At 33.0% G+C, this 5,594-nt stretch overlaps 1 pseudogene; it reads right to left on the bottom strand.

The window, feature by feature from the left end:
- The window catches only part of LOC104748775, a 16,065-nt pseudogene continuing 11,004 nt past the window's right edge, over positions 534-5,594 (bottom strand).

The following is a 5,594-nucleotide window of genomic DNA, read 5'->3' as shown; positions in this document are numbered from 1 at the left end:
TCTATTCTCTTACAAAACTACGTACTATCTACTATTGTGGTGTGTCTGTTTCCGTGAAAAACTACATTTTACAAACTACTTACTCTATTAGGATTTCCAATTTACTGTATAACCCCAAATATACAAATAAATACTATATAAACAAAGAAAATAAATTAAAATAAAAAACTATATTACAAAAATACAAATTACAAAAAAAATAACTAACAAAATATATAATCTCGTGCTGTAGCACGGGTATCACCTAGTTATATGTAAAGACTTTGACCTTTTTGAAACAATTCACTTCTTGTTAATGATAAAAGATAACAATGACACTTGTTCTTTTAAAATGAAACCACAACTTGATTAGAAGACTTATCAATGGTCCAATTATAGTTTGTGAATAAATCATGAATCCAAGTATCCAAATGATCACATATTGTATTTAAAATGTAAATGCAACTGAAACTCTTTTGCTCAAAGTCTGTGATTCTATTTATTGTTTGCAATGAGAATTAATAAACCAGAGCAGATCTCTATGAGTTGAGACTAATCAGTGTACACGATCAATCTCACATCCGATACCACCTCGCAAGCCTTTCTTTAACAAGAGGATCCAAACCAGATACACAATCAGCCCATGAGTTTCTTCCTAGCATCTGAACCGAAAATATTAAATAAAAAACATTAACAATTTGGCATCCGATTACTTCTAATGTACACTAACAAGCACTTGGAGGCGCTCTTTGGTTAAAATATGAACTTAAAACTTACGCCTTTGTAGCCGTTCAGCACTCGAGTGAATTCGGTTTGGAGGTCCTCGTTTCTTATTTCCTACGATAAAATAAAGTTAAATGGTCACAACCAATTGTCCAAAAGCTTAGTGAAAAGATGGAATTGAGCTAGGAGAGTTGTCACAATTAATTCTCTTTTCACTTACTTGCCAGCTTGCAAAGGCTAAGCATATGTAAGCAACTGAGCTGCATCCTACTGATGGATTCGCTTTAACCTAAATTATGGAGAACACTTGTAAAATATCAAACTTGAATCAATGTTATAAAAAAAGCAAAAACTAGAGAGAAGAATTACCATTTCACATAACCCACTAAATGCAGCTTCTTTCGTAATGTCATCATCAGCTAACCTGAAAAGAAAGTGTAGTTAGAAACAATTTTACCAAGCCAAATCCAAGACAAAGGTTCACTCACGTTGCACATGTCTTGCACCAAGCCTTCATAGAGTACTCCATGTGTGGTGGAACGAGGTCTGGACGAATCCATGCTAGTATTCCAAGGGTAATTGCACTGTTCACAGTTAGGTCAATCGTATTGCATTCAAGTAGTGTAGTTGCGCTATTCACAACTAATGCCTATTTATTTACAACAACAAAAAAGGCATACCTAGATACATGGCCTGTAAAATCTTGAATTTATAAGGCTGCTAGACTCACCTCTCCATGTTGAAGAATCAAGCCTAAGGAAGAGACAACATTGGTCATGATTGGTGAGACTTCTTGACGGAACTGAAAATATTGAGTTCTTATCATCCATGAGTTTTCTCTTAACCAAAAACTTCAAGCATAAATCGAAAATATATATCAAATTGGTATTACCTCGAACGCTAATTCTCCAATTGCTCTTCAGGCATTGTTTGCAGAACCAAGGTTTTCTCCGGTAAAATTTTCACTCTTTACAAAGCATAAATACAGTCAAATACAATAAACAAAGAGATAATGTATCATAGCAATGTAATTGGATACCAACCAGTTGTTGGCTTGCGATGACGAGGAACTCAGGCATGCGGGGTTGTAGATAAAGCGGAAATACCTGTTAGTCATATCCACAAACCAATGATTACTTTAACACATCTAGCACAAATGATGACATAATCTCACAAAACTAGTAACTGTCACTCTCCTTGACATTAATTTGATTATGTAAAAGGAAATTAGCTTGACGAATAAAAGTACACCTTACCATTGCAAGATCATACATAAGGGCAAAAGCAGTTTCTCTGACATCAGGAGTTTCATGCATGCAACACTTGAGAAGCAAGTCCATTAGATTACTTTGTGAAACCTACGTAAGAGCGATGATGTGAGTATTCATACATCCGGTTTTGACAATTAAATGGGTCATATTATAAAATACAACTTTGATATTAGCGAAACTAATTGAGTAATTCACTGGGTGATCATGAGTAAACCCCGTGTGAACAAGACATCAAGAACGGGAGTACCATAGATTTTATCCCACGGCCAAGTCCGTGAGCAAGTCCAGAAACAAGCTCAAGAGAACTAACAATGATTCTTTTGTATTCAGCCTTATCAAAAACATGGTTAACCTAAAACCAACACAAGCTATAATTAAACAACAAACAAAAGTGTTGAGATATGATCAACCTTGAAACAGGAAGTTGTAGTGGATCAGAAACTTGTCTACGTTTGTTTAACATGGACCTGTTTGGTCTGTCAGAAACTGGGCCATATATTAGTGTGAAGCCCATACAAGAACTGACTCTGTATTAGGTATAAATACATAAGGTCAAAGTGAGAGAAAAGAGAGCTGCGCCGAACCCTAGTTCAGGCGGTTCTGAAGAGGTGAACATAGCTAGAGAGAGATGTAGATTCTCGGTGTATCTAGGCTCAATCTCTTGTTATTCTTCTTTCATATGTTGTTCTTGTGAGACTCTATCTACGATGTTAGATGAGTGTGAGAGGTATGTTGTAACCATAACACATATGTAACTCTTGATCTATAATGGATGTTGAGGACTCTGTTTCCTCCCCAGACGTAGCTGCTAATGCAGTGAACTGGGTTACCAAATCTCTGTGTTTCTCTATTTTTGTGTTCTCTCTATTTCCGTGTTTAAAGCTTGAGTTAGATCCATCAATCAGTACTTGATTGAATACAAAGTTGTTGTATCGATTTACAACAAAAAGCATGCAATAGTTATGTATAAGCCCTAATAAAATGTAGAATTGTTCTAAACTCAAGCATGTGAAAAAAGAAAAATTAAGAAAATAAATTGGAAAATGATCGCTCCAAGTCTCTATTGAAATGATTTCATAGAATTATGAATTGAACCTTAGCTAGTTGTTGTTGTTGGATGATATCCAGGCTCCTCCGGAAAACAGACAGAGCAAATGGAGCGAATCCTACTCCTAAAGCCTGAAACATGGAAACACAACTTGTCATAAATAGATTGTTCATAGTGTTAGTAGCAATATTAAATAGGCTCTCAAATTAACCATTTATCAAATGCAAGAAGTTTTCAACCCCATATTTAATTTGAGTTCTTAAAAATAACAAAATGTTCACTTACTAGGATAATTTAAATAATCTAGAAATTAAAGACCGTACATATATATCCTTATGGAGTTTGACAAGTAGTACCATATACCTCAGAAAGGGATGTGAAGCATTTTAGCAAATGAATTACATCTTTATCTGAACTTGAAGTTTGTTGCAACTTTGAAACCAGTGGGGGCATCAAAATCTCAAGATAATTAGGCTGCATAAGGGGTTAGTTTTAAGTAGGTTAAAACATGTGAAACTACCACTATTAAAAATAATATATATATATATATATTACTCGCCATATAGCTAAATTTACAGGACCATATTAGCCGTACACATACCTCATTCAGATCGATTCCAACTGAATCTGCCAGTGCTCTAATACCATCATAAACAAACTTTAAGTTCTGCCTCTGGATGTATGAAAGCAATGTGTTAGGTAGTCAACAAAATAAAATATTGTTTGAAGTCTATAATAGCTGCATAAAGATTTAGTATGGCAATATAGTTAACTTTAAGAAAATTTAACGACCTGATATATTTCAAGAGCGCGCATTAGATGGCGTAGTATGACACTCAGGTGTGGCACTAAGTTTTCCCCAGCATCCTAGAAGTTGACAAATAAATTATTTTTTCTCAACAAAGATCAATTTATTAAAATTTTAACTTGAATTTGGATGAAACTTAATTATGGGTTCATGATGGAACAATCTTTAATTGGAACTGAAATTAGGTCCAACTTCTATACTATAGTTCAAGAAATACTACAGAAAATATCACCTCCTTAAGATTTTCTTGAGAATTCTATGGGAAAAAATATTTATATATTAATGTAAGAGAGTCAAGATATTAATAATAGAATAATTTGATATAGTAGTAAAGGTTCTACATATTAGGATAAATTTGAAGTATATATATATGACCATAACTGTTTGACAAAAAAAAAAAAAATATATATATATATATATATGACCATAACTTGTCTAAGTTAGAAAAATTAGAAAAACTAATAAAAACAAAAGGTGCTACATATAAGGTTCTCAAAGAGTGTTCGTGAACATAACTTCTCTAAGTTTTTCTAAAATGATTTTGATAATATATTTTACAAGTATCTTCGTTCTTTCATATTCTTCTTCATTCTTAAAGATACATTCGGCTTCGGTTAATTTCTTTTGGGTATGTAGGTATTAGTTAAGCTAACGCTAAGCACTATAGAAGTTCTCTACACTTGACATAACTTAGAAAATTGCAAAACGAAAAGTTACCTCTTCAATAGTTATCAAAGCTAGACATGCCGCCTTCTGGACCCGGTTGCTTGTATCCAAAAGTTTCGGAAGAAGACCCTCAAGAGCTTTCTCAAATAGTTCAGAATTCTTGAGATCATCATCTTCCTGTAAAATAATAGTATCAAATCATTTAAAAAGATTGTTTGAATAAGTAGAAGCAAAAAATATCTTGTTCAATCATACCTTAAAAACATATGTGCCAAATTGAGAAAGTGTCCAGCAAGATATGCTTCGTATGAGAGGAAACTTATCATCTAAAAGGGGAAGAAGGATTGCTACAATCTGCAAAGACAAGGCACTCGAATATTAGTAAACTTTTTATTAACGGATACATCAATTATATTAAACGAGAAGTGAAAACGTCTCACATTCAATCTCAGCAAAATTTTACCATTATACCATTAATGAAATTGTCCTTCACGTTGTAATATTTTGCCCCTGGACGTAAAATTACCTATTTTTCGCATTAAAAATAAATCAAAAATCGGATTAGAAATAATCTAATTGCATAAAAAGTTAATTGCACAAATAGAATTTGCTAAATTAATCCCTAAATTTTATGAATAAGATCTCTTTCACGCTTAATCAAAGGATACATGACCATAATATAACACGCATAAATTGGGTAATTAATGGGCTTAGGTTAGATTTTTTAAAGATCCACGTAAATAAAAATTATGGGTTTATGCATGAAAAAAGCCCGATGAGAAAACACCGTCTTTCTGTAAACCCTAAAAACCTAGAAACCCTAAAAATATAGATGCTTTACAACTATAAATACAATGATTTCGTATGCTTTCACCATAACCCGAAAAAAGCATTCTTCTCTTGAATTTTAATAATTCTTTTATTATGTTCTCAAATTTTTATTTGTATTCCGATCTTGCTGTTTTTAATGATACATCGACTGATCCCTTTTATTTTCCTGTTCGTATAGTGGTTTCTTGGAAAGCAAGATCCACAAATCATAAAGCTTTGGTTGTTGTTGGTTCATCTTCTAATCAAGGTATAAAATCGTTTTTTTTTG

The sequence above is a fragment of the Camelina sativa genome, chromosome 15 (genome assembly GCF_000633955.1).
Source record: "Camelina sativa cultivar DH55 chromosome 15, Cs, whole genome shotgun sequence".
Taxonomy (NCBI): domain Eukaryota; kingdom Viridiplantae; phylum Streptophyta; class Magnoliopsida; order Brassicales; family Brassicaceae; genus Camelina; species Camelina sativa.
Note: the sequence above shows the minus strand (reverse complement) of the source record. Positions and strands in the feature narration are given on the sequence as shown.